Consider the following 12500-nt stretch of genomic DNA (forward strand, 5'->3'; position numbering starts at 1 on the left):
TGTCTCCGTGCGTGAACAGCCCACGTGGTTCTCTGCCCGGGGGGGCTTCCGACCGCGCGTCACCTCATAAAACCAGAAGCCCCAAGATGAAGCCTTGAGGTACACCGCCTCTAAGCTCTGTGTTCCGAAGACGGTCACGCCCTGACCGCGGTGGCTTCTTCTCATCCTGTATTATGGGGCAGTGACTGCATAAAAGTCTTATCCAGGCAATACTTAAGGAGGACTTTACTGCCTCCCTTTCGGCTCAGAGTCACGCGGCTTTCTTTTATGGCAGGAGCCTCGCCTCCACCCAAAGAAAAATGATTATCATTCTTAGGCTCTATTATCCCTTCCTTTTCCGCTACCTTCCATGTGTCCTTTATCACCTCTGTGATTTCACCTTTTCGGCTCGGTATTGCCCCCAAGGATGGAAGCGCTGGTTATTTGTAGGTGATAAGGAGTTGATGCATGAGCTGCACAGGACAAATTCGCGAAATATCAAAGAGAGTAATTTTTTTTTTATGATATACAGTATTATATCGGTTTTTTTCTTAGTGTCTTCTGTTTTCAGGGAAGTTTTACTTTTTAAAAAGTTAACTTAATGTACTTAACCTAACTTACCCAAGTTCGCTACCGTTCTCTGTAAAATTATAGTAATAGTAGTAGTCGTACTAGTAGTATTAGTTGCTGTAGTAGTAGCAGCAGTATCATCTACTCAAATGTCATTCTGTTTCAGAATAATAATAATTCTCAGCTGCGTTATCTTGTAGAGAACTAGGAGATGCATTTGTTCAAAAGTCACTTGATAGATCCAATTACGAAAAGATATCCTGACAGTGTAAGAGGAGTAGAAGGAAAACACACAAATAGAACAAGAGTTTATACCTCGACTAGTTTCGAAGTATGGTTCATCTTCAGAAGGAATGAGTGCACAACAGAAAAAGCTATCCTTGCATCATTTCAGCCCCTACACTTATTATTTATTTATTTATTTATTTATTTATTTATTTATTTATTTATTTATTTATTGTATCTATAGGCAGTTTTTTTGTTGTGTAATCATTTCTTCTGAAGAAGCACCCCAGTGCGTAACTAGTCGAGGAATAAACTATTGTTCTCTCTGTGTGTTTTCCCTCTACTTCTCTTAAGATCTAGTTATGTTTTAAAAACTTGACACAAAGAAATGCGCTTTATTATACCATAACTTAAGAAGCTACCCACTGTAGTACCTAGAAGTGAAAGCCACCACACTCCGTTTACCTAAATGAGGCGAAGATTTTGTCTCCCGTAATGATCTTTTTTTTTTTCTATTTATTGAATCATTTTTTTTACAAACTCCTTTTTTCAATAAAAAATGAGGTTTGAGAATCAGGAATAAGAAAAGAGCGAAAAATGTAAGACTTCCAGTGTACTTGCATCTATTTTTGACCTGTGAATTATTGCAAAGAAGACTTACGATGTTGACATAGGAAAGAAATCTGAGACCACAATTCAACTCAGTCTCCGTCCTTAGCAAGGTGAAATAGCTGTCCATCTATTCCACGTGCCATAATGGATTTTGACAACAAGTTAGCTTAGTTTAGTTTGATCCATTCAAGTTTACTTCAGTTGCTCCAATTGAGAAAGATTTTAAGGGTCGTACTTTAAAACTTTTCGCCAGCCCTGACGAATATTTCTACCGATATAAAATCTAATTTTATTAACTTATTGGCTATACATAAGAAAATCACCGGTAGACATCACAAATAATCCAATAAAACCAGAAAACATGTAACAAAATTAGCCAAAATTCTACTTTCTGTTGTTTAAGAAGGTCTGCTAAGCCTGGCGAAAGATTTAAAAGTATGGTCCTAAGCCTGGCGAAAAATTTAAAAGTACGGTCCTAACCCTGGCGAAAGATCTAAAAGTACGGTCCTAAGCCTGGCGAAAGATCTAAAAGTACGGTCCTAAGCCTGGCGAAAGATTTAAAAGTACGGTCCTAAGCCTGGCGAAAGATTTAAAAGTACGGTCCTAAGACTCTTTCGCAGGGCGGGGTAGCGGGTACCCGCTCTTGCGTGTGGAAAGGTACGTTGGTGCTCAATGCATAAACATGTAAGGGAGTTCGCGTCAGGGGCGCCACGCCGGCCCAAGCAGCGCCTCCTGTAGACGTCTTCTGTATTCATGACCACGTGCATGGCCCGACAGGGCGAAGTCGAATTTTTTTCCTACTTGTTTATTAATTTGTTTGGTTACTTAAGTACTTTTTATATTTGCTTGTTTATCTATTTATATATTCGTTTGTTTACTAATTTGCTTAGTTATTAATTCATTCATTTGTATGTTTATTTACTATTTGTTTGTCGTTTTAGTTATCTATTTATCTATTTATTTGTCTGTTTGCTTATTAAGCTATTTGTTTATAAATTTTATTATTATTAGAGGGTTGCTAGGGTAGGTTAGGTTAAATTCAGCTTAGCTGAGCTTTGTTTCGCTTATCTTGAAAAAAAATAGGAAAGCAAATGAGTCTGCAGTTGGCAGGGGTTTGTTTTACTTTCTTAATATAAAATGCCCCAATGAAAGATATAATACTATTCTTTTCCTTAGTCCCACGGCGCGCAAGCATCTATTCCATCTTGGACGAAAAGAAAAGAAAAAGGAAAAATAAGTAAGCATTGTAAACGAGGATCTTGCCACTACGACCCCAGTAAGGGTTAAATTCAAGTACGTTAGCGAAATGCTCTTCAACGAAGGCGTTACCATGTCCGTGCGCAGGGAGGAGGCGGGGCTTAAGAATGACGTCATGTCGTGTTGTCCGAGTTCCAAATCACAGACATGACGTCATGGCGACTCCTAGGATATTTTCGAGCGTTATGATGTCACACCGGATAGCAGTCACGACAATATAGAAAACCTATTATTATTGAAGGATGTTGATACTGTAAATATTAATTGCCTGATATTATAGTAAAAATAATCCATTTTTATGTTGTTGTTTTTTAATGTAAACCATTATTGAAAAAATGAATATTAGTTTTCTAATAATATTCAGTATTCAGGAATCACAATGATATTTGATAATGTCATCTTTGAATAAATGTCTGCTTGTTATTCATGTAATCACCAACTTTTCACATACAAACCCACTCGCCTCATCTGCACAATCCAACACATCACAGAGAACGAAATAGATCGTTCTCTCTATTAGAAATCTCTAACACTAAAAGATCTCTACTTTTCGGAACTTTACTAGATTTCGGAAAGTTTTCGTTTTGAATATTGGAAAATTCAAGTGTCTCAAAGACTCACCCATTTACCTCACCCATGCACTACCCAAAGGTGACATAGAGCTTTATATAGCCATTTAAGCCGACAATATCGCCGTCACTATATAAAAACATTCCGTGTTCAGTCATTATTGCCGTCGGTTTCGTTGTTCTCTGTAAACTGTAGCCATTATTTAACAACACACATCTTATACTTACCTAACATAACATAACCAAACTACTCAGAAAAATCAGTAAATGACGGCGATTCCAGGGATAGCTTTGCTTTATTGACATAAATGAAAACAGGTTGCATAAATTTGAGTAGGTGAATTATGATATCACCAGGAAACGCACTCGGCCACATCACGACCCAAAAGCGCTGAGAAAGAACGAATATTCAAATCAACTCTCACGTTTTACCATGACATCACGACTTTACTTCCCATCCTGAAGTGAGCTGCCCTGTTCTTGTGTCGACCTTACACACGCAGCGTGTGCACCCATAACTCACCCACGTCCCACTACGGTCACGCCCATGGGGTGGATGTGCACGCCCATGCCTTAGGCGCCCTCAAAGCACACGTCCACCAAAACATTGAACTTTCACGCCCATATTCTTTGAATACTTTTTTTTAAGTCAACACTGAGTATTTGAGAAGCGATCCCCACTTAGACAATCGCTCCGAACTGTGGCTGGTACGTTAGCGACATGAACTTATTGACAGAAGCCTTCTCCCCCACCCCCACACTCCAACTCCTCCTCTTCCTCCTCATACTTCTCGTGGTTCTTATTTTTGTGTTCCTCACCTTCTATCTCTTCTTTCACCTCTTCATTTTCTTCTTCCTCCTCTTCTTCGTCTCCACCGCGTCCTCCTCCACTTCTTCCTACTCCTATTGCATGTCATTGCCTGGGCCACAGCGGGGAGTGGTGATGTGAGAACGAGTTGTGAAGAGTTAGGGGAGTGAGAGAGAGGACAGCGAGAGAGAGAGAGAGAGAGAGAGAGAGAGAGAGAGAGAGAGAGAGAGAGAGAGAGAGAGAGAGAGAGAGAGAGAGAGAGAGAGCACAGGAGAGGAGGAAAGAGTCTTGGTTGTGTTACCTGGAGTCGGTGGGTCACGGGTTGGTTCTCCGACAGTCTTCGACCTGGCAGCAGCGAAGTACCTGTGTCCTTGCGTGTGTGTGTGTGTGTCCTCGTGTGTGTGTGTGTGTGTGTGTGTGTGTGTGTGTGTGTGTGTCTGTGCGTGCGTATGTGCCCGCGCGCGCGCGCGTGTGTGTGCGTGTTCGAGTTGCCACAGGTTTCCAGGTCCAACGGTGATTTCAAACACTCTATCCAACTCTTCCGAAAGCGTCACCCTCCCCACCTCCCTTCCACCAAGGATGTCAGAGCATTAACATCTATCTGTAACTCCTGTCCAGTCGCCAAACGATTATGAATCAATAGTTGTCTCTGGCGCTTGCTGAGCGGTTTCGGGGCAGAGTTGGAGAAGGAGGAGAGAAGGAGAGAGAGAGAGAGAGAGGGGGAGAGAAGGAGAGAGTGCGTGTGTATGTTTGTGTGTACGTGCGTGATCTGGCGACAGCGGCCCGGCCGGGCGCGTGAGCGGTCGACAGTACTTGGCAACTCAGCGAGTCGTTCGTACCAGGTTCAGTTGGCCTTCGGTTGTGAGGGAGAGAGGACGTCAGCGCGCGTGTCCTCTCTGCTCGACCATTTTTTCGGATTTTTTCTTTTTTGTTTTTATTTTTTAGTTGTGTTGTGGACGAAAAGGGGGCGGAATGTCGTGCAGGACTTTGCGCTGGTCCTCGGTCCTACGTCCAAATTAGCAGCGAACCAGGAACTTTACCTATTCGTCCAGGCAACGACGGGGCTGAGAGAAACGTAGACTCAGGATGCCAATGGGTTCCTGGGAGGTCATAATCAACAGCGAACGTCGTCGAGGTGGACCTTGTCGACCTCGTTCCAGTCCCTCCAACGTTGTGGGGCTCTTTGCGCCCTCAGGAGACACCGGACACGTGTGCAAGAACTTAGGACCTTCTTCGTCCGCGTGCGACAACTCGTCTGCCGGGAGTCCCTTAGCCGAGCTCGCTATTCTCCAGTGAAAACGAAGAAAACGAAGAAAAAGAAAAAAAAAGAACAAATTAACGAAAATATGGAAAGAAACTCATTCTTGGCACCGGCTCCACTTTTGTCTTGATTTTGGGTTCTGGATAGTCTGTGTTATTGGAGTTCGCCTACCTCCTCCTTGTCCTCCTCCTCCTCCTCCTCCTCCTCCCCCTCCCCCTCCCCGCTCCCCTTCCTGACCCCCCATCTCCTCCCCCCCACTTTACCTGGCACTATCCGACCGCCCTAGCGTGGCACCAGCCTTCCTCCACTTATTCAGATCCCCACCCCCTCACGCCCACCCCTACACCCTCACGCCCTTCCCCCCCCCCGACCTCTCAGGTAGGCCGTAGGTGGCCTCCTTCTGTGACACACAACCCTCCGAGCCACAAGATCGTAAGCGACACGCCTTCCCTCGCCAGGAAGTTCCTCCTTCGGCAGGAGCCAGCACCTCCCAAGAGGTTTCCAAACCCCTGGAAGAGATCCTCCACAGCGACTTCATCCCCCCTCCCCCCAACCCTGGAGCACAGGTGAGACTCTACCGGCGTGGGGCCCGTCCTTCTCAGGGCTCGTTGCCCCCCTTGCCCCCCACCCCCTCCTCTCCTCGAGTGGCGGGCCGGGGCGAGGAGAGGAGGGTCGTGGTTGGCGGGGCGGGGCCTGGAGGGAGAGAGAGGGAGAGGGAGAGATTTCTTCTTGTTGTTATACTGAGGTTTCTCTCTTTCTTTTTTCGATTTTTTTTTATATAATTGGCTCTCTCCCTCTCTCTCTCTCTCTCTCTCTCTCTCTCTCTCTCTCTCTCTCTCTCTCTCTCTCTCTCTCTCTCTCTCTCTCTCTCTCTCTCTCTCTCGTTGTCTCTTTTTTCCATGTCATTCTTTGTTTATCATTCTGTCCATTTCGGCAAATTGCTTCATCAGCTTTCATTATGTGTGAGAACGGCAACGAACTCTGAATAGTTTTAAAGCGATCCCCCCCCCCCAAGTACTGACTCGCTCACACTCAGTGTGGACTACTGTCACACTCAATGGTAAAGATCTTGTGTAATAAACTTTGCCAGAAGGATCTTACAAACAACTGATCGTTGTCTTTTCTTTCTGTTGATGAAATGAAAAATTAATATGAAATGAAAAATGGAATCTTCAAGGGGTATAATCCATTTCCATCAGTGATTCAGAGATAGTCAATATATATATATATATATATATATATATATATATATATATATATATATATATATATATATATACATATATATAACGAGTGGAATAAACTTATAGCTTGTGCGCTCGCATGTACCGGTAGAGTTCATAGTTACGCGTCTGAAAAAAAGCATGAGAATTTCATGATAAATTGCTCATTTCCCAAGTAGTTTCGGCTAGTTAATAGCCAGTCGTATAACAGGTAAAGTGAATAAATACGAACTTTAAGAAAAATACTTCAAACAGAAGGATTTTTTGACATTAGCGTTGTTGCATATATTTATTTTTTCAGTTTTCCTTTTTTAACGCATAACAAGATTTTTTTCTTGTTTTTCACGAATATCATAAACACGAATTGTGAAAAAAATAGAAATAAGAGAAAATGGAAAACTCAGAGTTGTGTAGTGTTGTTATTTTGTTTTATTTATTTATTTAATTATTTATTTTTAATTCGCTTAGGGTGACATTATCGTGGTGTTTTTTTCCATTGTGGTATTCTAGGACAAATGGCAGTCACTGGGAATCGACAAACTCAAACTTTGAGCTAATGTACAGCTGGAAGAACAAGATCATCAACCTTCTGTGTTCTGCCGATGATATATTTTGCACTAAAGAACACAAAATTTTGTCATGAAAGAAGGATCAATATTTTTTCTTTATTTTTTGTCGTAAGGCCAAGATTTTTTGCTAGATTTTGCTTTCCCAAGTAGTCGTGTAATCTCTGTCGACCTGTAAGACATGTAGAGAAACTGTACTTAGATGAAATAACAGTGTTATTGAAAGAACTCCTTTGTTATTGATATGACTCTTTCAGAGTTCTGTTATTTTTTCAAGTTTGTTTAGTGATTTATTCATTTATTTGTCTGTATGCTTATCTTAATGTCCTGTTAGAGGAGGAAGAATTCGGTAACCCTGTCTCGCGCTTCTTCCAAATTTACTCCACCCCAGTTATGTCGTGGTCGTTTCTGTACAGCCCAGTCTGTAAAGATATGAGAGTGTGCATGTTTGTTGTATTGTTTCATACATTCTAAATGTGTAATGGTTGCAGCGGAGTCTGTATATATATATATAATATATATATATATATATATATATATATATATATATATATATATATATATATATGTGTGTGTGTGTGTGTGTGTGTGTGTGTGTGTGTGTGTGTGTGCGTGCGTGTGCATGCTCTGTAGAGTATCTTGGAATAGTGTGTCCATTATTCTGTTTTTCCCCTTCGGTAATAACCAGAGCTTCTTTTCCTTTCGGATAGTATTACACCGAAAAGATAGAAGAGATAACTGACCTGCATTTTTTTTTTTTTTTTTAATAGAAAGTAATCTCCGGTCATAAAAAGATAGAGCATAACTCTGGTACTTAGTAATATATATGTATATATATATATATATATATATATATATATATATATATATATATATATTATATATATATATATATATATATATATATATATATAGGTGAGGTCGAAACGTCTGGCTCTGAATAAAGTTACTACCTTAGCCTTAACTTTCCATTTTTCCACCTCACCTCTATATCTGTTCATTTTTACTAACACACATACACACACACACACACACACACACACACACACACACACACACACACACACATATATATATATATATATATATATATATATAATATATATATACATGTTTGTGTGTGTATGTATATATATATATATATATATATATATATATATATATATATATATATATGTGTGTGTGTGTGTGTGTGTGTGTGTGTGTGTGTGTGTGTATGTGTGTGTGTGTGTGTGTGTGTGTGTACATATGTATATATATATATATATATATGTGTGTGTGTGTGTGTGTGTGTGTGTGTGTGTGTATGTTTGGTCTCCGAATTACTATCTTTTTTGCTAGACGAAAGAAGCAAATGGAATCGTCGGGTTCCAAACTAGATAGGCATCATGTAACAGTGGGGAAAAAAGAAAGAAAAAAAGATGAGAAAGACTAAGGATGGCGTCACTACCAGACATACCAAGGATTCCTGAAATGTTCCAAAAGGTACCCAGCCTCCTTATGGCAAGCCGCGGTATTCCGGCACTCTGTCTTCAGAAATACCAGTAACTGATACAGGGTAACCCCAATCCGCTTTCCGGTGGTGAGCTGGTAACAAGAGACAGTCCCTGAAGAGGTTTAAGAAACGTTAGTGACTGCGTTAAAGACACAGTTAAGACTCCTAAGTTAACCTGAATAATATCTTTAATGTGACTTTGGGCCTCGCACGATTAATTGGTGATGTTTTGATCACCCTGAAGCGTTTTTGGATTCTCTCAAAAACTAAATAGAATAGTCAAACATAAGCTGAAATAATAAATTTAGGGTGATATGGTGTTAAGTGACATGGTAAAAGGATCTCTGTGGGTTTGGGGCATAAGGGTCATAAAACGATAATAAGCTCTGCAAGCATCTGGAGAGGTCTGAGATTGTATGACCTCCCGAAGAAACTCGAAATTTTGACAAAAAAAGAAAGAAAAAAAAAAGGAATTTCAAAAACTGAAGGGCTTGTATATAGTAACTAGGATCACTAGTCTACTTAGACAAAATTATATCGATTTGAACTGTGTCCAGTTGTCTAAACTCTTGAGTCACCTTGTGATTCTTGTTTTCTTGATGTAACGTTTTTTCGGTGTTTGGTCACAGTGTTAAAGGATCTAATTAATTCTTGTCTACAAAAAAAAACACACACACACATTTTACTCTAAGATGAGCACTGTACAAATAGAAAAAGATGGCATACCAAACAGTCAATAATAAAAAAGTATACTTGTATGCACAATAAAATCATTATATGTTGAGGATTTTGTATAGAGAAGAAAATATCAAAGAGTCAACAACAACAAAAAATGTTTCATAATAAAATCTTTAGAATGTAACAAGACTTTTATCCAAGGCTGTAGTACATAAAACAGGCCGAGTCATCTTTGTGTAGAAGACTTTGATCAGTCGTATACACATGTCAGAAAGATGAATGAAACTTGGGGTCCTTCATAAAGAATTCTTAATATAAAGCTCACAGATTACGTCCAAGGCATACGCCAGTCAGCGGTGGATCTAGAAATGTTTAGAAAATAATAATGATAAGAGTGATAAAAAAAAAAAAAAAAAGTGGCCTGGTAGTAATATATTGGTCAGAAAATTAGATTAAATATATTCCAAGGGCTTTTTCCCCCTTACAAGGGAGGTAGCCAAATCCAAATGCAACCACCCACTCCAACACATTCCACTCCCAGACCCTTTCCTCCCAGTCATTCCAGATCCTCGTGGAATTAATGATCTCACCCATTTAAGTGAGTAAGTACTTAAAAAGAAATAAATCCTTAAAGCCACGAAGATTTTTATTTTTATTTTTTAAGTTATGTACTTTTTTTCGGAGCAACTTTGGACTGATTTGGATAACACACACTGTCATGGAAGAGGATCAAATATTGTCTTTGAGGGACAAGTTGAAACACGAAGAAAGACAAACTCGTCGACCTCCGCGACGTAACATAACTACAAAAAAAATACAATCGGAAACCTTGTTGCATACCAAACCTACAAATAAAAAGTAATCTTATGATCGTTAGTCTTGATACATAACTATACTACGATAACAAAATAAAACGAAACGTTCTTTTGTAGTTACAAGATGACGTGATTTGATGTACGTATTCAGTTAACTCATGGAGATGTAAAAATCGCGTAGGAACATCTACAGTGACAGGTAATAGACACTCGGGAAGGAGGGGGTTGATAACATGTTTTAAGTCTTTAAAGTTGTCCTGAATAACATGGCCTTTGATCCTGCTTTGAGCAAAGCATCCTGAACAGAGAGCCTTCGGGAATGTAAATAGCGAGACCAACTAATTGAATAAAACATTGGCACACAAACAATGTTTGACTTAGATGCAAGGGGGAAAAGGGAGGAGGAATACAGGCTGCCCCTTCCGTGCCGGTTGGTACTGTTGTTTCTGTTCGTGTTGCCGTTAGGTGATCTATTTTGTTAACACCGAGACGCAGCGAAAAAAGGATTTTTTTCTTTTTTTTTTTTTTTTTTTTTTAGTTTGAATGGTGACTAGACGTTATGCTCCAAAAATAAGCCGACTTCATAGACTTCAAGAATTACAGCATTTTGAGATCCTGCTTTCAGTGAGCTGAAGAAATTGTAGTAAGAAAATCAGGGTTATCACTATTTCGTAGTTTCTTCATCTTTTTGACATAAATTGTAACAAATCAGACAGAGACTTGAAGGAAAGGCGATACTCGGACCAATAGAAAATCTACACACAACTGCTAGAGAAAGAAAAATGATAAAAAAAAAACATAAATGCTAACAGACATATTCATAATAATGTAATTTGGTTACGTTGATGGTATCAATATTACGTGAGCATATCTACCTTTATGTCTTAGGGACTTTTAGACGATCTTTAAGTATATAAACCATTTTTTTTTTGCGGGGTTAAGATAGTTTGAAGTACGAATAAAATACAAAGAAAATCGTCCATTGAATTTTTAGATCCGGACGTAGAGCATTTTAGCTGGATTTTTTTTTTTTTTTTTTTTTTTTTTTTTTTTTTTTTTTTTTTTTTTTTTTTTTTGTCTTCCGCGTGGCGAGTTCATTCCGCAATCAAGGCGTCCTGTACCAGGTACAGGTAAACGATTACACCTCCAGGTAATAATCCCTTCTCGAATATTACGGCGTCTGGCCGGACGCCAGTGATAAATGGCCATTCTTGAAGGCGAAAGGTCATTGCTCACTCAGTTGTCTTCGAAAATTAGATGATCCCGAAATGCCGTCCTCGACGGGAGCATCACACAGTGTCTGCAGACCCGAAAGAGAATATTGTTCTCGGCGACGACGAACTTGCCACTGCTTTCGTCTGGAAAAGACGAACCAGCAATGTCTTCGCGTTGGTCTTCTGCAGACGAAGACGGTGTGTCCTTCTCCTAAGAATGTTTTCGATTATGTCTGCAGACACTCTATGGTGCTCTTTGTGCGTACGAGGCCTCAGCCTCCTTCGTGAGTCTTGATGTTTCGGTCCTCTCGTAGCGAACGATAGCCTTTCGCCGCAGGATGTGTTGAAGTCACCCCTTCGTTTGTGTCAACGTGTATATGTATATATATATATATATTATATATATATATATATATATATACATACATACATACATCACAAACGTGTTTTGTAGATGATATTCCTTTTCAATAATTGTCATGTATATTCTGTTTTTTAGGTAACTCATAGTGATTACAGAAGCAAAATTGTTAAATACATTAATGTTGCCACCGGTTTCTCGCAACACTGTCAGTCGTCTCTCCACCTTGTTCCTGGTCCTCCTTGAGGTCAGATTCCTGTGAGTCCTCCTTGGGTAGTGTGTCTCAGAGTTCGGTCCTCGGGCGATGTGACTTGGCCATCTTGGCCTCATAGAACGTAAGAAATTATCTTGTCTTGTCTTGTCTTTGTTTAGACGTTCACCGTCAAGGCTAACTCAAAAGTCCGCCTCAAGCTATGAAGGCTTATTATAAAAAAGAAATTCTCGTGACCCTAAGAAAAAAAAAAAAAAAAAAAATCGTGGCCGGACGAACTAACAAGAAAAAAATTTGTCATTAAAAAAAAAATGAAGTTCAATAAGATAGGGGAACTATAACACCAATTGTTCGACAGCTTGAGTGAAGAAAGCTTCTGCCAAGTTCAGTTGAACTAGTTATATTGTGCAGTACTTCTCTCTCCGCTGTGTATTTTATCAAACCAACACAGATAACCAACTTTACTTAAACTCCATTTGCCGCCAGGCTATTTCATGTATCCCTGTGACACCTCTTCGGTAGTTAAGAGGCTGTTACTTAGTTAAGAGGTTATGACTTAATCTCGGTTAACTCCTGTATGAGTGGTGCTTTTTCTTTTTATTATGGTAGCCGTCAGACGATTTTATTCATCTCCGTGACAAATTATTATTATTATT

The 12500-nt window shown here is 39.8% G+C and overlaps 1 protein-coding gene across 2 annotated transcripts in view; it reads left to right on the plus strand.

Moving 5' to 3' along the window:
* The window catches only part of LOC143029814 (fibroblast growth factor receptor-like 1), a 200308-nt gene that overhangs the window by 49413 nt on the left and 138395 nt on the right, over positions 1-12500 (plus strand). The window contains exon 1 of one of the 2 annotated variants that reach the window (XM_076192850.1): positions 4860-5847. The exons of the other annotated variant lie outside the window; for it this stretch is intronic. The gene's annotated coding sequence lies outside the window, so the exon portion shown is untranslated. Of the gene's footprint in view, positions 1-4859; positions 5848-12500 lie in introns of those variants that run through there. 2 annotated transcript variants of the gene reach the window in all.

The sequence above is a fragment of the Oratosquilla oratoria genome, chromosome 11 (assembly GCF_046742065.1).
Source record: "Oratosquilla oratoria isolate Oo_2021 chromosome 11, ASM4674206v1, whole genome shotgun sequence".
Lineage (NCBI taxonomy): Eukaryota > Metazoa > Arthropoda > Malacostraca > Stomatopoda > Squillidae > Oratosquilla > Oratosquilla oratoria.